The sequence below is a fragment of the Haliotis cracherodii genome, unplaced genomic scaffold (assembly GCF_022045235.1).
Source record: "Haliotis cracherodii isolate W230 unplaced genomic scaffold, xgHalCrac1.p SCAF_8, whole genome shotgun sequence".
Taxonomy (NCBI): Eukaryota; Metazoa; Mollusca; class Gastropoda; order Lepetellida; family Haliotidae; genus Haliotis; species Haliotis cracherodii.
In genome coordinates this window covers 36530298-36552898 of record NW_027266341.1, presented here as the reverse complement: position 1 = coordinate 36552898, position 22601 = coordinate 36530298, and the positions used below count along the sequence as shown (strand labels likewise).

The window sequence follows — 22601 nt, the reverse complement described above, 5'->3', positions numbered from 1 at the left end:
ACCAAACTCAATGACTCACTTAATCACGCCTAGTCAAATCCTCGTGTTTTGGTTAAGCTAATTCTGACACGAATTATGACCCATGTGCCTACAAAGCACATCAGAAAGGTTGGGAGTACAATTGGCGCCCACTTCTTAACTAAATGTACTTTACCCAAATTTCACATTGGTGTTTTCTCTGTAAACAACTGATCATTACATTACAATTACTTACCTGTCTCGATGCCACCAACAGTCTGCAGGACAGACACCACTGACTGAATCTCCTCACCTGTAACACGTTTGTCTCCCTGCCACCCTGATCTACATCCTCCATAACAGACACCTCAGAATAAACGTCCTCAACTGGCTGAATCCCACCTGTATCCCTGTCACCTTGGTCTTCATTCTCCAAGACACACACCACTGTCTGAATGTCCTCAGTCTTACATCTGCCTCCCTGCCACCCTGGTCTACAGTAACCAGGACACACACCATGAATCTCCTCACCTGTAACACTTTTGTCTCCCTACCATCCTGATCTACATGTACACTCTCCAGGACACAGACTAACAACTGCATCTCCTCTACTGTATCACACCTGTATCCCTGCCACCATGATCTACACTCTCCAGGACACAGATTACTGACTGAATCTCCTCACTTGTATCACATCTATCTCCCTGCCTGGTCTACAGTCTCCAGGACACACACCACTGATTGAATCACCTCTACTGTATCAAACCTATGTCCCTGCCACCCTGGTCTACATTCTCCGGAACACATCACTGTCTGAATGTCATTAGTCTTAAGTCTGTCTCCCTGTCACCCTGGTCTACATCTCCAAGACACACACCACTGTCTGAATGTCATTAGTCTTAAGTCTGTCTCCCTGCCACCCTGGTCTACAGTCTCAAGTACAAACACCACTGACTGAATCTACTCACCTGTATCACACCTGTCTCCCTGCCACCCTGGTCTACAGTCTCCAGGACACACGCCTCTAACTGGGTCACATGTTGCTTGGAAGCAATGGCAGAACTGATTGCAGCTATCGCCGAAGACTCCTGGACTGCAAACTTGATATATGATGATAGTAAATGTTCTTGTTTCCAATGGTCTTTTAGTGTGTGGTTACAAAAGTGTCACTGATATATGAATATTATTTGCACTATTGCTTCCACTAACAGGTTATCTGCGGTCCCATATAACAACACTACGGTGTTTATTGCATATGCAATTTCATGTAAAATAGGCACTGGGTCTCGATTAATTCCTCATTGTGACATTTTACGGAGATCTGCAAGTAAAATATCCAAATAGCAATTCTCAATCGCACTTCAATAACTTTTGCAAGAGGCGACTAACGGGATCGGGTTGTAAGGCTCGCTGACGTGGTTGATGCATGTCAGCGTATCCCAATTGCGTGCATCGATGCTCATGGTGGCAATCATTGGATTGTCTGGTCCAGACTCGATTATTTACAGACCACCGTCATAATCTGGAATATTGCTGAGTGCGGCGCTAAACAACAAACAAACCAAACCATTCATTATGTATCTATTCATTAGTGTTGTTATGTTTAAAGTGGCTTGATGTTCGCCTTAACGCTCCTGGTTTGAAGTGTTTTGTAGATTAATAAACGAACACATTTGATCATAACCGATAAGCCATTCTCAATGCCACTTCAATTTTTAAAGACAGTTTTATTACACAGTTCACCTTTAACTGTGAAAATGTGTGAAGATTGGAAAGGCACAATGACATGCATGTGTTATGCATAACATGGCATGATGTTCATTTCACCGCTCCTGTTTTTTTAAGTGTTTTGAAGATTGAAACACTGTTGATCATACATAAACTTATTGACAACAGATGGTGGCTTACGACTAAGGGTGAAACTACATCCTTGCAAGAAGGAAAAGCATGAAGACATTAGGTTTTGTACATCAACAAGTTGCAACTTGATCTTGACAACTTAATCTTGACAACTTAGAACGGAATCACGGCGACACTGTTGTCTGACGCGACCCACCACTGGGAATGATGTCCGTCTATGGTCAGGGACGTCCTCAGCGTTTGACCAGTTACCAGTACATCAAATGCCCTTCATCATACACAGGCGTATCTTCAGTAGCATATGAGAAGGCCAGTGTAGCTCAAATACCCTCAATGAAGTACGAAGCTCATTGACTACAGTTGTGACAATCTATGCAATCTATTACAGTTCTTCGACAATTCTGTAACAATGTCAGCTGGTCGTGTTTGATCAGCTAAACCTCGGAGGAAATGTCAAAAGAGTATTGAAAATATGTGTGTATTTGAACTGATACATTTTCAGATCTTCATAGAATTCGCACGGCTGCACTCTACCTGAGCAACACCAGCACCACACCCAGTGTTCCCTGCTACACCTTCCCGTCCAACACTTCAGTCACTGGCGACGGTATCTACGACGTGGTCTGTGGTGGAATAGGGAGATACTTCACCATCACTGACCCCACACACTTGAATCTGTGTGAGGTAGAGATTTATGGTATGGTTTTTTCAGAAGTGTAATTTGTATCTTAAAGGAATCCTTTCCTGATGAGTGAAGGAATATATCTATCATTTTGGCTTCTTTTGACAAGACTTCTCATTGACAAGACAACAGCCGCCGTGCATCAGCATGGACATGAATTTCACATTGAGAAGAGGAAACACTGAAAACCTGTCAATTTTTTCATTTGTCATTCGACAAAAATGCCAAAAACTGTATCAACAACATAGAAGGAATGTACAGAAGTCATGTTTGATTGAGAAAAGTTACGTAAAGTAGGTAAACTTTGTAAAATACGATTGCTGTGAGTGTCGGAAAGAATGACCCGACTTGACCCAGTTTTGAGACAGCTGAAACCAAGTTGCAAGTTTATTCCGGACAAGAAGTTCTGTGGACTACTCAGAGTCAGAATCAATGAGTATTCTTCTCTTCGGGGCGGTAGATGACTGTCGACAGTGGAGTGACCCGAGTCGTTGGAAGAAATTGTTAAATTAAAAACCCCTCCATATATGGGCCCCGAGAACAGGGTGTGCACCGTGTGCAGGGAATGGACGTCGTGTGTGATTTGTGACAAGTGTGACTGATGGGAAACATGACACTGTGCAGATTGATGGGGAACTAGTGCATCTGGGATTCTGGGAGGATTTGACAAACACGTTTGTGGAGTGGACATAGAAGATGACAGGATTTTGTTGATATTTTGATGTTGTGATTCATTAATTGACGAATAACTGTTGATGGACTGGACGTTCTTGTGTCCAGAAACTTGCATAATTTGATGCGCTGGGACACAATTGTCAGATAAAGTTTGGATCATTCGTTTTCTAGCGCTGTGGTTCGTCAACCTTTTGTCAGAGGACAGTCCAGCCCTGGATGCCATGGTCTTCATGGGAGAGCCTAACTTGTTTCTACCAACAGGTTGGCGTTTAAACCAGGTGTTTTCGGATTTTACGCCGAACTGTGTGTTGAGTGCAAGGTAAAATGGACTCTCATCATTGCTAAAGTCTCGCGGGCGAACATCCCGATACAACTTGTAAACTGCCACCGGACAACATTCGTCCCCAGGTTGAGCCCGAGCTTTGGGTGCCAAGTCTCGGGATTGATCACCCTGTCGTGTTTTTGACTGGTGTTCCAAATACTGTAAATATTCCTTATTATCGGAATCAGTTTTGAGTGTTACGTCGCCCCACTGCATGCGCCTGTGGGGCGTGGCCGACCTCAGTCCAAAGTAGACAGTATTGTTCCACCACAATGTGTTTAACACAGCATCTAGAGACTTGGTGCCAAGCTGTCCGCATTCACGGAGTTTATTCAGTTCCATGTCTGACACAGGATCAGCTCGCTGGGGTAAGTTTCCTTTTCCTTGCTCTTTTAATGATTTTTGTTTTGATTTTAAAACCTCCCTCAGTTTAGCACAGTGCATAGATTCCGCCAGCAGATGTTTGTAATTGTGTCGCTTGAGGTAACGCTCAATGCTAGCCTTGATTCCCTTCAGAGTAGACGGTTCGTATTCCGAACAATCTGATTTGCGTGCCGAAATGAAAAATTTACAAAGAATAATGTTAAGTTCACTGGGGTTAATTTCTTCCACCTTTCTTGTGTCATTTAAACTTTCCTGTATAAATTTGTGCACCAAATTCATATCAAGTTTAGTCTTTTTCATAGTGTTTTCGTTTTCAATGGCAGTTAAGAACTTTTCGATGTCATCATCGTTCAAAAAGGCAAACCTGTCTGCATTCAGTCCGGTGTTTGGATTCGGGGGGTCGAAAAAGTCGTCAAAACAGCAAGTCCTCTAGCACAGACGCTGGCAACCCCGGACTTGGTGGTGTTGTGTTTTGCGCCCTAGAAACAGTCTCTGGCAAAACTCGCAATCTGAATCTTGGAACTTCTATCTGGCCATATGCAGTTTTGACAACAAATACATTAAATGTGTTCAGAGGTTGAAGTATGCGAATAACTCTTCCTGTCAGATCTCCGTCCACTTTTACGAGGTCATTTACTTTGACAGGTGTCAAATGGTCAGCCATGTTTGTTTACAAACAACGCAGACGTAGTTTTCTTTTTGTAATTACGCTTATTGTAAACTAAAACTTGTGCGAAATAAATGCTTTATTCATTATAATGTGAAATCATGTGGTTTATATGAAACTATGTTCTAGTCTTATAAATCTCGATTAAGTGAGATTGTAGCACGTAAAACATGTGAATGAATGCCGTCGACCAATGTAAATTGACATTTGTTTAACTGACCAATCAGCTTCGAGAATCACTAATTGCACACTGTGCAAATATCAAAAAGTTATTACACTGCATATTTGAGCCCATATGGGTAATAAACTAAGTTACGGCCACCTGTGCTAGAATAACCTATGAATACATACATATATAACCTGCATTACGAGTGAGTGAGTGTGGTTTTATGCCGCTTTTAGCAATATTCCAGCAATATCACGGCGGGGGACACCAGAAATGGGCTTCACACATTGTACCCGTGTCGGGAATCGAACCCGGGTCTTCGACGTGACGAGCGAACGCCCCCTGCATTACGAATTATCAAACGCATGTTATACTTTAAAACGGCTTTGTAGAGACATATACGCATAGCAGAAATGATACTAACAACTCAGTCAATACACCCGCCCATTGGTCCAACCTCTCAACCAGCCAACCTCTACTCACTTACTCGGATTGACACAACAGGACTTGGTAATACAGTAAGTCGCGGCCACTTTTGCTCGAGTTCCCTTGAGTATATATATCCTGCATTGCATTATCAAACTTATTTTATACTTTCCAAATGGTTATGAAGGAACATATACGCAGAGCAGACATACCCTCAATTCATATGTTTCATGGTTTGTCTGCAACATACCAGTGCTCTCTGTTTTCACCAAACTGGTAAACATTTAATACCTGCCTCACTTTGGTCTTCAAGGTAACAGCCTCACACGCCCTTATGAAAGTAAAACTCACTCACTCACCCGCCCATCTAATCAGCCACAAACACACCAATACACACACCCACTGACCAAACCAGCCATCACTCACTCACTCACTCACTCACAACCAGCCAAAACCCTACTCAATCACTCAGTCGTACAAGTACCAGTACACCCACCCAAACATATTCTCTCACCCACTCAATAAAACTCACTCGCCCAGCCAGTCATGCTTTTCAATTATATCCCTACCTTTTTGACAGGTTCCCCCCTGTCCTCCAACCCAGCCTCTGTCACAGACACCTCCACAAACACCAGTTGTCAGGTTACAAGACTGCCCACAGTGACAGGTGTTGCTACACGAATCTCCGAATGTTCCCCAGGAACAGGAACCTGGGGAGATATACATTGGAAGAGTCAAAGCTGAAAAAGGAACCTGGCCAAATGAGTGAGGTGAGGTGAGGTGAGGTGAGATGCGGATGGGATCGGGTGTGGTGAGGTGAGGTTTAACGTCGCGTTCTAGGTTATTTCACTCTCATAGCGATGTGCCTGAATAAGTCTGGACTTAAATGTTTGATAGTGTAATTTTATTGAGATAACATGCCACAGTTTTTAAGACAAAAAGTCGTTACACAGTCTTGCAGTCCTTACTTTACCCCCTTAACGCAGAGCTCCAGACAACGTAACGGCAAGTGTAATCTCTTACTTTCTTTGGTCCTAAAGACTTGGGGATCGAACCACCGACCTACCTATCCTCAGACACAGAGACGGTTTGTTCAGCAGAAGGTAGCAATCAAAATATAAAAAATATGCATTTTCTCTAAGCCTTTGCATTGAGACATCAGGTAACTTAATAATATTCATGTGCAAATGTTATTCACTGTTATAGCCTAATGACACTTTATCTTAATAATGTATTCCTGAGATGTTTCGAAATACCATACATGTACATAACTATATAATCTAATTTTAATTGAAAATACACTCTGCTAGTGTAGAATTAGATGTCGGCAGCTTGTTTGAGTCACTTCTCATTTCTAAGTGGACGTCTCAGAGCCTGGACACAAGTTCCGTCACTGTCTTAACATCTTGGGCTTTGTAACAATTGTTATCGTTATATTATTACGTTTTGGCACAATCTCATGATTAAGTTACAGTGTAAGGAAGCATGACGTGTCACTCACCAATGACAACCTGTATCCAGCAAGCCAATGTAACCACGATGACAGCTAGCATGTTTCACAACCAGGAAGTTCTTTCCGCTTGACAGGATAGCTGGGACACCTGATGTCGCTCAAAATAAACATGGTAGTCTATAAGCGGGTGGAGGGGGACTGCTGACATACAATGTAAATATTTGAAATGCATGTCTGTCCTTTTCCTGATAATCATAGAGAAGGCTCAGATTTCATATTCAAACAGACATTCTGATTTCGGTCAACTCGTCAAGGAAGGGATATGTCAGGTGGTCTACAGCTTATAAAATATTTCGTACATTGAAGTGTATTTTTTTACATAACGTGGACACGTTTTTTGCCAAGTGACAGTTTCTAATGGTATGGTATCCGTGGGTGTCCCGTTTACGATCACCGCATATGTCTAGGTTTTTCATAAAGTGAGAAAAGTCTACCTACCTCAGTTTATGATTTAGACATGATCACTGTTTTACAAAAGTCGCACGAATCACACACACACACACACACACAAACACACACACAAACACACACACAAACACACACACACACACACACACACACACACACACACACACACACACACACACACACACACACACACACAACATGTGTTCTTGGCATGGGAATCAGACAATCTCCCTGACTATGTTGTTGTACTGAATATATGTTATGAGAGTGACACACACGACCTTTGTATTGTTGTAGTTGTTTGGCAAATGGAGAGTATTGCATGTTGCAGAGTGATATTTTGTACATACAGGTTAGGTTTTAATTTTATTTTAACTATAGTTTTATACACATTCTATTTCATATTTGAATTAAGTACATAGTTTATTTACTATGTCTTACTTTTGCCATATAATTGTATTTCAACTTAAACATTAATACCATAGCTTATTTGTTTCATTCAGTCTATTATTTATCCAGCCTTGACTAACCATACCACTGCATGCTTTTAACCCACAGCACTTAGTATCCCACCCCGTGCATAGAGTACTCTATTGTTCTCTGTGGTCACTCACAGCTGACCACAGGTATACCTTGCAGATATATATTTGCTTGTGATCTGGGGCAGTTGCCAGATTACACTTGACGTATGTACTTCATAGTCATTTTGTATATATTTTGAATGGATCTTGTCTTGTATTCATGGATCCAAAGGATGTGATTATTTCATGGATTTGAAGGTTAGTCGTAGTATATTTCTTGTGTGATACTCTGTATGTATTTGTGTATTTCTAATTCTTAAAGTTGGAAATAAGTTGTGCTTGGTTTATTGCTAATCAAGTTGTGTATTGAATTCACAGTTCAGTGTATTCTGGTTACGATTATTTTATATGATAAAGTAGTATAAAGCAGTTTCTTTAGTTGATAAATAGCTAATTTATCCTAGGCTATTATCATCTTAACTTGAACATTAACTAAATAAAACTAAACCTTAATAAACTATAGTAATTCTATACCTCATATCACATTAAGGTAATTGTGTTAATTGTGTATAAGAATGTATGCGTATGTGTGAAAGTGCATTATTTTAGTAATTTGATCAATCCTTATTTTAAATACCTATTTTACTTATGTGTTGTGTATAATTATAGTGTAAATAGTATCTGCATTAGTTTATACTTTGTCAATGCAGATGTAACTGGTACAATCTTGGAAGCCTTGGTGACACGGCACAGGTTTCACCAATCTTGTATGTATTGTTTATGTGTTATTCATGAATGTATAAATGTATATGTATATGCTGACGTTGTATATCTTTGTAATTATCATGTATTGTACTTGTCTAGTGTTACGACAGTAGACAGGGTTTATGTTTAGTTTAAACTGATTACAGGGTCACAAGCATATATATATGTCATTGTGCAGGTTACTTCCTACATGAGTAACATAGGTTTCTCGCTATATTAAGTTCATATAATTGAATGTCCATTAGATTTAAGGCCATTATGTATATTATACCAATGTCAATGTTCTATGTCTTGTATGCAGTATGTCTTATTATTTATACATTGTTGCAGGCCTTTATTCACCTTTCTCTTCGGAGCGAATAAACAGCCATCAGCTCACACCCTGTAGCCGTTTGTTGTGTGTTAACCACCCCGACAACTAGGTGCTACTACATTGGAGCCCCCAGTGAGGACTTGATGGGACCATGAGGAAACTGATGTACACCTGAGACCAACCACGGCGTTATGTGACGCCACACAAAAGGATCGATCCACCATTATGACGTCATGTGATCTGCGATGTGTGTTGACACAAGACTGGTAGATATGCGATTACATTTGACTTGAGTATTGATAAGACATTGGACATTATTATTATTGTAATCATATATACTTTTACTCAACGTTGAGCATTTGTGAATTGATCATGATCATGACACTCTACGCTTGTGATAATTGTGACACTTAGTGTGTAAATTTGCCTGGATCCACCAGTGAAAGTAATTGACAATTTATTATCACAAACATACACGCAGCCAAGTTGAACTGATAACTGCGAGTGTGTGAAATTGTGTATTCACTGAAAGAAACTTCTGGATATTGCTTCACTTGTCTCTTGTGAATAGTATGTCATATTTCTGTATTCTTTTGTATATTAAAGTGATGGCACTGCTATGCTGTACTTGTCATGTGACATATTTGACATGTTGTCTTCAGAAATACTGACTTCTCACTTACATGTTTTGCCATGCAATAAATTATATGTATGATTCATGCTACATTTGTTTTAATCTGTGTGTTTATGCATATGTTGTTTGCTATATACATGTATTATACTATGGCCATTTTCAGGAGCGCTCCGACCATACCTATTATTCATGCCAGTCTTATGCTTCATGTATTTTGTTTAGTATCTAAGCACTGTATGATTGGTCTGTGTGTGTTTGTGGCTAGGTAGTTAGTAAAATCAACTACGTAACTAACATAAACAATATAGCTATTACTTTAATTCCTAAATAGAGTGATAGGTTAATTGTGAGATTAGCTCACTACATGTAGTTCATTAGCAGTTGTTGTCTTGCTAGTTTGCTACATTCAGGGAATTAGTGCTTGCTTTTCTAATGTTGTCTTTGGTGTTGGTTTTCAATTGGTGTTCACTTAGTTTTGTTCTCGGTTACATTCGGTGTTCTACATCGTGCAGCTAGGGTTCATTGTCTTTTCTTAATCATGTAGGATCAGTTGCTTATACTTGGCCCAATATCTGCGCGCGCCATAGTACACTCTGTTCTTATGCACATTGCATTCTAATACTTAGAAAGTATTTGATGTGGTAAGTCATCATTAGCTTTAGTAAGTAGCTTGTGGGGTACCTTTACATTACTTATCTACATGCTTAGATTAAATAGCAATTCCATTGACCTTGCCAATTATTTCTTATAATACACATGTAATGGGTATATTACCGCAGAATTCCTACACTGCGTGACATCAATGCACTTGTAGACAATGTAGACAAGGATGCCCCATTGGAGACACTCATCTCCATGCTTGCTAGCGTGTTTGGTGATGTTCACACGGAACACAACATTATGTCACAGTTCTACACAGCCAAGAAGGGTGATGAAGAAAGTGTAGCAGAGTGGTCCTGCCGACTAGAGGATATTTTGAGCCAAGGAGTCACACTTGGAAAAGTACAGCCTGGACAAACAGAAGATTTACTTAGGACTGCCTTGTGGACTGGACTTAAGTCACAAATAAGGGACCTCACAAGTCACAAGTTTGATCAAGGTGGATCATTTGAAGACTTCCTTCGTTACCTCAGGCAGGTGGAAGCGGACTTACAGGAGAGGAACCCAGTGTCTAAGAAAAAGCCTGATGCCACAAGTACAGCCATATTCACTCAGGATTCAGAGCTTAAAGAGATTCGGGGAATCCTGAAGTCCATGTCAACAGAGATGGCTGCTCTCAAGAAACAGAATAAGGACGCCAAGGAATCAGACTCTACACAGGCAAACACAGGAGCAGCAAGGTACAACCAAGGTTAAGGTCAGTCATAACAGTCAGGTCAAGGTCAGCAATGGCAGATGCCCCCTCGACAGTGGATACGTACGTCCACAACAGCCTAGAGAAAATCCGCAGTTTGGACGTGGTGGCTTACATAGATTTCAAGGACCACAGACCTTTTCAGATATTCCGGTTTGTTACTGATGTGGACAACCTGGACACATTAGGAGAGGATGTAGAACCAGGATAGACAAAGGTCCTTTAAACTTCAATCGGCCTATGGGGGGAGGCGGACCATGGGCCTAGAAACACAGCATGACAGCACTCAACAGCAGTTGGTTGCAGAGTTAGTTGGGAAGCCTACTGAGACTAATATCATGGTCAATGGTGTTAGTTCCAGGGCTTTAGCGACCATATCTTCTATTTCTGAGTCTTACTACCAACAGAATTTCAGTGAGATTCCTATTGAGCCACTTAAACGCATTCTTAACATCGAGTGCAGATGGAGAGTTTTTACAGTATAGTGGGTACATTGTTGTGGAAATTCAGGGAACAGGAAGTGCTTTATCTAATGTCCAATGTTTACTTCTTGTAGTTCCTGACAGTTGTTACAACCAGACAGTTCCAATTACTCTAGGGACCAACGTTCTCTCTGTCTACATGCTCCAGTGCAAGGAGGAGTTCGGGGAAATTTTCCTTCAGAAAGCAGACCTCCATACTACTTGGTATTTGGCCCTTCGTTCTATGTCCCTTCAAGAGAGAGAACTTGTCAAGAACAATTACACCATAGGACGTATTAGAAGTTCAGAGCCAGGTCGCAAGATAATTCCAGCTAATTCTGAAATTGTAATTCGTGGACATGTGATACAGGCCCTACCTTATGGATTCACTTGCGCCATAATTCAGCCTACAAGAGGATCAGTCATCCCAGACGACCTTGACATTGAACCAACTTTAATATCATATGATGGTAGAGGACAGAAGATGTTTGTGGACATACATGTATCAAACCTCACAACTCCTTCTGTTTCCATTCCAAGTCGTGCTCTCTTATGCGAACTACAAGTTGTTAGCACAGAAGATGTACCGGAGATTCATCCTTTTACTCCAAGTAAGGACTCAGATATCATGAATCTTTTGGACTTTAAGGAAGCCAGCGTAACAGACAAGGAACTTCAACAAGGGAAACAAGTTATTTCCGACTACATCGACATCTTTTCAGTGCAACATAGGATTCGCCATTCAAACAGCGACATCGTCGAGTCCAACCAGCCATGTATCAGGAAGTTAAGGATCACTTGCATCATCTACTCCTTGCTGGTGTCATAAGACGTTTTCACTCTCCATGGACATCCAATGTTGTGCTTGTGTGCAAGAAGTCAGGAAAATTAAGGCTATGTGTGGATTTTCTCCAACTGAACCAGAAGACGATCCGAGACAACTACGCAATTCCGACGATAGAAGAGATGTTCGAAGCACTCTCAGGAACAAGACTTTACAGTACCTGGGACATGAAGAGTGGCTATCACCAAGTAGAGATAGAAGAAACACACAAGGAAATAAATGAATGTTTTGAAGGTCTCCACTTGAAGATATGTCTCATCTACTTGGACGACATCATTGTCTACTCCCAATCAGTCAGCGAACATCTCGACAGGCTCAGTCAAGTATTCCAGAGGATCAGAGATACAGGTCTTAAATTATCTCGGGAGAAGTGTTCCCTCTTCAAGAAGAAAATCAATTTCCTTGGCCATGTGGTGACTGAAGAAGGAATTGCAACTGATCCTGATAAAGTGGACAAAATATTGAACTGGCCTGAACCAACCAACCCAAGTGATGTCAGAAAGTTCCTCGGTTTCGCCGGTTATTACCCAAGTTTGTTAAGGACTTTGCCAAGATTGCTAAGCCTCTGTCATCACTTGTGCCCAATGGTAAATCTGGAAGTCCAAGAAGAAGGTAATGGAACAGCCTTGGACTTGGGGAGCTGAACAGGAGACCTTTGAGAAACTGAAGACGCTGCTAGCTTCACCACCCATCCTTGGATATCCAAACTATGGAACACCATTTGAGCTCCACACTGATGTCAGCGGTCAAGGACTTGCTGCAGTAATATATCAGGAACAGGATGGTGTAAAGAGAGTCATCAGTTATGCCAGTAAAGCACTCACAAAGTCAGAAGTGAACTATTCAGCTCATCGTTTGGAATTCCTTGCACTCAAGTGGGCGGTTTGTGAGAAATTCCATGACTACCTGTATGGAGCAAAGTTTACAGTTCTAAGAGACAACAACCCCTTGACATACGGGCTCACAAGTGCAAAGTTGGATGCCACAGGTCACAGGTGGTTGCCCTTGCAGCATATGACTTTGATGTTAAGTACCAGCCGGGATTGAAGAATACAGATGCAGACACCTTGTCAATGCTTCCGGAACTTGGTAGAAACGCCCCCACAGAACAACTTTCCATGGAATCTGTGAAAGCCACTTTGTAGAGTTCTACACACTCAGCCTTACGTAGAGTCTTTGTGCCTTTCTACAGCTGCAGTTGTTGAGGAATTGCACCAAGAAGGGAAAGATCTGTAAGAAATGACAGACTGGGATTGGCGTATGACACAGGCTGCTGACGCAACACTGTACCCATGGATCCAGGCAGTAAGAGCCAAGAGAAAACCCAGGAGACTATTAAGACTATCCACATACCCCAGCTGACACATCATTACATCGATGCTTCGACAACCTCACTCTCCAGTGTGGGATTCTATATCGCCAGATCAAGTCTGAAGGAGAGACAAAGTATCAGCTGGTGTTACCATCGCGATTTATCCCTGATGTATTAAAAGGCTTGCACAACGAGATTGAACATCCAGGACGTGACTCCTACGTGACAGGTTCTGTTGGCCAGGGATGCAAGCTGACACAGAAGACTGGATCAGGAATTGCAACAGATGCTTGAAAAGGAAGACACCAACTAATGCACGTGCTCCTGTCGTTAGTATTACCAGTACCCAGGCTTTGGAATAAGTCTGTATGGACTTCCTTACTCTGGAGACTTCAAAGGGAGGATACCAACATCTGCTTGTAATAACTGACCACTTCACACGATATGCCCAGGCAATACCTACTCGGAACTTAACTGCCAAGACAACAGCAGAGGCGTTCTACAACAATTTAGTAATGCATTATGGGATGCCCATGCGGATCCACAGTGACCAGCGCTTAAACTTTGACAGTACACTTATGAAGGAGGTTTGTGACATTCTAGGCATATCTAAGTCAAGGACCACACCGTACCATCCAGTGGGGAATGGCATGACTGAAAGGTTCAACCAGACATTACTTTACATGCTTGGTACTCTGCAGCCAAGCCAGAAGAAGGATTGGAAATCCCACGTGAGACCCTTAGTCCATGCCTATAATGCTACCAGGCATGAGTCAACTGGCTACACTCCTTTCTACTTGATGTATGGAAGAGAGCCTCGCCTACCTATTGACCTTGCATTTGGAATCGAAACAAACAGGGACAAGCACACTCTAACATCTTATGCTGAGGCCCTTCGACAGTGACTAGAACAGTCTTACAAGATTGCTTCTAAAGCATCAAGAACAGCCCAAGGTCAACAGAAAGCAGGCTATGACTTGAAGATCAGAAGTGCTATTGTGCAACCCGGAGAGAGAGTCCTTGTCAAGATTCTAGCCTTTGAAGGCAAGCACAAGCTTTCAGACAAATGGGAGGAGGACCCTTACATTGTCATTTCTCAGCCAAACATGGGCATTCCAGTGTTTGTTGTGCAGAAGGAAAACTGAGAAGGCAGAACACGTACTCTGCACAGGAATCACCTCCTTCCTATAGGATCTTTGCTAAGAGAGATGAACCAGACAAGCCAGACAGACCAATTCCAACTCGAAGACCACGTCGCAGGAAAGGACAAACATTGCCTGCCAAGGAGACAACAGAACTGTCGGACCAGGATGAAGTCAAGTCAGTGAGTACAGAGAGCTCGACAGCTAGAGTACCCATAGTGGCTGATGACATCACAATCATCAGTGACGAATCTATGGAAGATGGCGCTACCTCACAGTCTGAAGGTGACGACCTGACGACTAAGGGGGTAGACAGTGCAACTTCTGATGGTGACGGCCATACACTTCAGGACAGAGATCCCCTCAGTACAGAAGTTGATGCTGGAGATGTAAGAACCGAAGAACAGGATCAAGAACCAGACATACCTAGAGGAGCTCCCACCTCTTTGACACCTTATGTCCGACCAGAATCAAAACCACCACCAAGAACCTCTACTCGACAGAGAAGACCACCGGAATGGCAGCACTCAGGGGACTATGTCATGAACCAGGCTACTGCAGAGGATTGGAGACGAAAGGCCAAATTCCTAGAGCAATTGGCGGAGGTTGGGGTCTTCGAGCAACTTGGTGGAGCCATGTCACAGATGATAGTACCCCTACTGGATAAACCCGGCAAATGACGACGACGTCATTTGTGTGGAAGGGGAAGTATGTGGCAGAGTGATATTTTGTACATACAGGTTAGGTTTTAATTCAATTTAGCTATAGTTTTACACACATTCTATTTCATATTTGAATTAAGTACATAGTTTATTTACTATGTCTTACTTTTGCCATATAATTGTATTTCAACTTAAACATTAATACCATAGCTTATCTGTTTCATTCAGTCTATTATTTATCCAGCCTTGACTAACCATACCACTGCATGCTTTTAACCCACAGCACTTAGTATCCCACCCCGTGCATAGAGTACTCTATTGTTCTCTGTGGTCACTCACAGCTGACCACAGGTATACCTTGCAGATATATATTTGCTTGTGATCTGGGGCAGTTGCCAGATTACTCTTGACGTATGTACTTCATAGTCATTTTGTATATATTTTGAATGGATCTTGTCTTGTATCCAATGGATGTGATTATTTCATAGATTTGAAGGTTAGTCGTAGTATATTTCTTGTGTGATACTCTGTATGTATTTGTGTATTTCTAATTCTTAAAGTTGGAAATAAGTTGTGCTTGGTTTATTGCTAATCAAGTTGTGTATTGAATTCACAGTTCAGTGTATTCTGGTTACGATTATTTTATATGATAAAGTATTATAAAGCAGTTTCTTTAGTTGATAAATAGCTAATTTATCCTAGGCTATTATCATCTTAACTTGAACATTAACTAAATAAAACTAAACCTTAATAAACTATAGTAATTCTATACCTCATATCACATTAAGGTAATTGTGTTAATTGTGTATAAGAATGTATGCGTATGTGTGAAAGTGCATTATTTTAGTAATTTGATCAATCCTTATTTTAAATACCTATTTTACTTATGTGTTGTGTATAATTATAGTGTAAATAGTATCTGCATTAGTTTATACTTTGTCAATGCAGATGTAACTGGTACAATCTTGGAAGCCTTGGTGACACGGCACAGGTTTCACCAATCTTGTATGTATTGTTTATGTGTTATTCATGAATGTATAAATGTATATGTATATGCTGACGTTGTATATCTTTGTAATTATCATGTATTGTACTTGTCTAGTGTTACGACAGTAGACAGGGTTTATGTTTAGTTTAAACTGATTACAGGGTCACAAGCATATATATATGTCATTGTGCAGGTTACTTCCTACATGAGTAACATAGGTTTCTCGCTATATTAAGTTCATATAATTGAATGTCCATTAGATTTAAGGCCATTATGTATATTATACCAATGTCAATGTTCTATGTCTTGTATGCAGTATGTCTTATTATTTATACATTGTTGCAGGCTGTATTTATTCACCTTTCTCTTCGGAGCGAATAAACAGCCATCAGCTCACACCCTGTAGCCCGTTTGTTGTGTGTTAACCACCCCGACAATTAGGCGCTAATACATGCAGCACATGTTGAATACTTAATTTCTGAGAAAGTTATACTTCCCTATTAGTGTGACAGAATAAATAGCATCCATATGTAACATGAAACATTGTGACTATACTTTTAATGCGAGAGACGCGAACTACTGAAGGGTGAATTCGGTTGGTTTCATCAACATTATCGGACATGGTCTACGTGATCCGTTTGTTGTACGTCAGTGTTTAAAACCTTGAAAAGATGTGGTTTGGTCTCAATGGCTGCCACAGAGTACAAGTATTCTTCCGTGGGACAATAGCAATACATGTACTTAACAATACCTCTTCTAATATTACTGAAAGTCTGTACAATTTGGTTGTAACCAAATCCACTCACTTAAACAATACAACTTACATACAATATAGTGAGTGAATGTATGTTCTTATTTCTTATTCAAATGTGTGGCCATAGTTATACTCGAAGTATCAATGTTGTTTAAAGGTGTGATTTGTCTTAAAAACTGAATCGGAAAAATAAAGAACTTACGTCATGTATGAAGATTGTTAATGATTCACCTATGAAATGGATAATCACTTTACAGCAATACAGCCCAATATATTTTCAATATATTATGTACTTTAATACGCGTGATGCGCGTTTTCCTACAAATTGAATGGCACAGGACATGTTTGTGCCTCTCAAACTTGTGAGGGAAATCTGATCCTTGACACGCTTGTCTCATTGGCAATATACATCAATGCATAAATATACATAAAAGTGTTGGAATGTTTTACACATTGAGTACATAAGCAACCATATATGATTTTTTATAATATTAATTAATGTTTCTTCCCTAAATTTCGGTAATCCTGGAATCTGACTAGCTATAAAGATGTATAAAATCACAATAACCACCTCTGGCTGAAGCAGCCGATTTGACGACCGTTTCACCAGGAAAGTTATACAGTTATTTTTCTCAGTCATTTGTGGCAGGCGCTATTCAATGATTATATGTACAATTATATTTCAGATTTGCGGTAAATTAGTTACTTTTTGCGGTAACGGCAGGGTAGTTCATGTTTTGGCGCTTTAGAGAGCAGGTGCAATTCGCAATTTTGAGTTGTCTTGTATGGTCCCATGTTTTTTCAGGGGCACAACTGACTTGACTTTGTACTTGTTTGTCACTGGTGCCACCAGTGGGGAAGGGTCGGCTTACCTTTTCGCGAACACGTGGTATGATCTTTGTTTGATAGTGATTCAAAAACATGTATATGTGTTGTCGGTACGGTATTGGACATACGACTGTTTTTAGCAGAAATTTCTTAAGATCATGGACGGGGATTCTGATAGCGACTGTGACGTAATAATTCCTGCGTCACAATGAGCGGTGTGATGTTACAAAAATCACGCGAGGTGTACAACTAAACATTGAAGGTTAAGTTACTTTTCTAAAGGGGTGCCCGCTAAATTCTGGCTTATGACGTAGCTGTGCTCCACCCGTTCTATGCGTATTTGGTGTCACTTTATAGAGCTTTTAATTTATTTATCATCCTATCATCATAACTGATTATTTTATTTGTTATTGGTTTATTATTTTGACGCCACAATGTTGACAGTCTGTCATCTGCAAAACCGCCATGTTAGACGACCGGGAAGTTGTTTATACTTCCGTGTTTGCCTACACAGGCGATTCCCACAGGTCGAGTGTCTCTGTCATTACAAAAAGATCCTACTGACCTGTATCTGAACAAAAGAGAACTATTAACAGGGATCGTCAGGCAGCTGGGGTGATCAATCAAACATGACTATTTACGAAACATCTTGAAAAACTCAAACACGTTCACATCGTCCCTATAAAAGGGTGTGTACTTCATATTTAAATTGTGAAAATTTGAAAACCCATGAACAGAACATTAGTGACGGACATAATTAAGGGGTAATTGTACACGGATCTGTTTACCTGTGTTAGCTTAATCAATCCCGAAGTGAGTCAGGCCAGTGAGGTGTATTCTATGAAAAATGCGTGTGTAGGAATGGTGCTTAGAAACCAAGAATCATAATTAGTGCATATCAAGGATCCATGCTTCTGGCACCTAACTCAGCACAGAGAATTGCGATCCTCAGACAACTGGTATCCATCCCATCTCCCTCGTTGCTGCTGTAGTAGTCACACAATGTCTAGGTTGCTATAGTCGTGGGAACAAAACGCAATATACTGGCACTCACTGTTTATTTGGATGGATACCACTGAAACTGAAACTGAAACTATAAATCTATCTATATTCTAATGACTAGAAATGTAATTAAATAAACATGATATGTGTATACATGTATATGTGAGTGTGCATCCTTTGTGCATACATCCATTACCATGGCCTCGCTAATTCATTGAAACTGTTGTATTACGACTGTACATCGTAGCTGCGCAAAGAACTTTCGTTTCTGTGTCCACCCATCATGTAACGAATCTCGAGACCAGCATCGTTCATAACTTGGATAGATGTGACACGATAGGTGCAGTTACATTGGTAACTTTTGACAGACAGTGTTGTTGTGTAATTAGGATTCTAAACATTCCGAGGTGATTAAAGTAGTCCTCTACGCAGGGTGTGGCTTAATGTTCTTACACTTCTTAGGAAATGAAAACAATAACAAGTGACCAATTAAGCTATTCAGAATGCAGAAATAAGAATGAACACAATGGAAATTAGATTATATGTAATGCATGCATTGAATTAAACGACTCACATAAGTCAAAGTTGACTGGCTAATCTCATCATATGATTTTCATCTAATGCCTTCACATTGCTTTATAATGCCCCAGTGATTAAAGCGTTCGCTCGTCAGGCCGAAGACCCGGGTTCAATCCCCGACATGGGTACAATGTGTGAAGCCCATTTCTGGTGTCCCCCGCCGCGATATTGCTAAAAGCGGCGTTAAAACGATACTCACTCACTCATACATGCATTTCTATTGCATATGGGGCACAGGACAGCCAATGCGTCAGGGTTCGATTACATTCTATTTACTACATCACATGTAAAAATATTTTTGGAAATTCTACAAATCCACCTATACCAGTAGAATAGAATGTTATTGTCAATGTTTATAGAACACACAATTTGGCTACGTGCGTAATGTCACAGTATCATAATGGCTTTAGTATCAGGGGCATTACACGAGATGTTCAAATCTATTCATATGTAAAGTTAGTGAAATAGAGACTGTGAATCCACAAATGTCAGTATTAGGATAAACTTCCAACTTGATGTCATCGCAACTATATACATAATCTTGACAACAAATCTTAACCCTATAACTTTCAATTAATTGATATATAAAAAACCCATTGTACTTAGGGTCGGATGACCCCTATGCAAAATGTCTGTCAAGCCGAAATACAAACATAGAATCATATGCCAATATTACAAAGATACTTGGTAGCATAACGACACGAAGATACATGAATATCTTGTGTACATGTCAATAATCCATGTAAGCGAGGTAATATCGTTCACACACTGTATGTCAATCAATTGGAAGAAATACTGGACCTGTTTCAAATAGTTATCGGGCGGTCGAGTAGCCTAGGAGTTAAAGCGTTCGTTCGTCACGCCGAAGACCCGGGTTCGATTCCCGACATGGGTACAATGTGTGAAGCCCATGTCTGGTGTTCCCCGCCGTGATATTGCATGAATATTGCTAAAAGCGGCGTAAAGTCATACTCACTCACTCACTCAAATAGTTATCTTCTCCCAGCTTGGATCAATTCCTTCTCGGCAATATCAAACGTCCCAGATAAAGTGTTAGTTAGAGAGTGAACTTGTTAGGTAGCGTCACTAGAGTAAGGCAATCTTGCCCAATTCACTATATTCTCCAATAATGTCACGTGATGTGCTGTCAAGTGTTTCATACGTCTGTGGTTCTGTTGGCTCGTATATATCCCGATCTGTCGTTTCAGCCACTTCACCAGATGCCCCACCCTCCAGATCTGGCTTCTCCGTCTTGAGTGTGCAATATGTCTCTCCTGGTCCCTGGATTTCACGTGACATGACACTGAGGCCATCGTGTGTTCGTTCTTCAAGTTGAGTTTCGTCGTTGTCTCGTGATTGTTTTGTTGGAACCTTTGACAGATGACTTGTGTTGTAATAATCATGTGAATCAGATTCCTGCAGTGATGGTCTGAAAAATAGGAATATATGAAACATAAGTCATAAAATCTTCTTCACGTTAATACATAGCTCTAAAAACCAATCAATATGATGAGTAGCAAATAGTTTATTACATTACTTGCTATGTTTTTGAAAAAGTAATATCATCATGTGTACTGGAAATTTAATGAATTTTTGAATATGATTGGACCAGACATCAAGTACCTTCGTCTCCTTCTCCAGATAAAAACACCAACGGCAGCCCCTGCAACTACCAAGACAACAATTGTTGTCACTGTCACTGCAGGTATAAGTATTTCCTCAGCCCCGACTGGGTTGTTTTGCTGAGGTAAAGATGCTGGAAAAGAAGTTATACTTGTAATGTCGTAATGAACAATTGGTTAATGGCAAATAATATACAATGCCATCACAAGTTTGAATATGATCACTTTTGAGGATACTATTTATTCTTTTGATTAAAGCGCAATCACATCTGTCACAGCACTTATATTCTGTCTCATATTCAATCACTTTGTGAACGGTTGCAGAACATAATCCCTTCTCGAAGACACCTTCTGAACCTCCTGACGCATTCAAATCGTTACATTTAGAAGACCAATCAAGTGTGTACGTATTTAACATAGATGTTTCGAACGTACATTTGGCGGAAATTATTAGTGATGAGGCTTTGAGCCAAATAATTTCAGAGGGGTGAAAGAGCGAATCCACTTTTAAAGATCATGCACCAAAACCTTAATTGTCACCTTTATACTTAAACCACTTCATTGAGACACGATACAATAATGTAGGTAGATATCCTGCAAGCATTATTCAAACTGACATCCCCAGAGCAAATGACGCGACCTTTGTATTGTATGCATGACGTTATAAAGATCTAAAGATTGAAAACCTAGCATTTTGATAAGTTAGACATGTCGTGAAAATACATGAAACAGTATCACCAAAAGCCATGCCATGTTGATGTTACTGAGTGAGTGAGTGAGTGAGTTGGGTTTAACGCCGCTTTTAACAGTATTCCAGTTATATCGCGGCGTTGTTGATGTTACTGAATTTTACAATACCATCTCAATATTGAGATAAATTGACACATTTTCTGTAAATAATGTAACAACTGAACTGTAACTTAACAAGGTTAATGACGTAAGATCAGTATTTGAAATTACCAAACGGGCGAGTTTGTGAAAGATGTGCTTCTAAATAAATATCGTCTTTCGCAGTAACTCGATCATCAGAAAAAAACACTGACTGTCCAATCAGAATGCGGCATTATAAAATGTCAAGGTAGAATATTGTGCAAACCCCTTTACTTTTCTTTCTTTTTTGTTTTGAGGTCCTCTGCAAAAGAAATTTGAGCTAGTAACATATAGGTTCCTTTCTGTTTTACACCAAGATTTACGTGTATCACATCCACTGTACCTCCGTACCCCAGTATGCTGACGTTACATCACGACATGCACGGTGTTCACCGTGGGTCTCACCATCTTCAAAAATGACTCATTGGCCATATATCTTTCTAAAGAAGTGTTTTTTGTGCAACATTTTAACACTTCTTTGGGCAGCGTGGATGAGAGACTAAGGATTACCGTCATAGAGACTGAACCAATTTATTTTAATTCACAGTACATGTTAGTTTTCAGTTAAATTTAACAGAATAGAATTTGACTCAGGTTTGCAACAATCTAGGTTTAAGTAAATACATAGTAAATGTTCCGTGAAGTGATTGCTAAATTGCTTGCTTAAGAACGTTCTAGACTGCATTATTTCAGCAACGATGAGCACAGTTAAGGTTTATCATTGTAATAGCTAGATTTACCAATACAATTATATAACCAAAATATACTCACCCTAATATGTAGATACCTAACATGTGTGTTAATGAACCTGACAGTTGGTACTTGCAATCTGTGATGCTGACCTTTATGCATGTATCCTTCAACACAGCCTGAACATTTATTACACATC

The 22601-nt window shown here is 40.3% G+C and overlaps 1 protein-coding gene across 1 annotated transcript in view; it reads right to left on the bottom strand.

The window, feature by feature from the left end:
* LOC139450447 (protein draper-like) overlaps positions 1 to 22601 on the bottom strand; it is a 110606-nt gene that overhangs the window by 70658 nt on the left and 17347 nt on the right. The gene's annotated exons all lie outside the window — the stretch shown is intronic.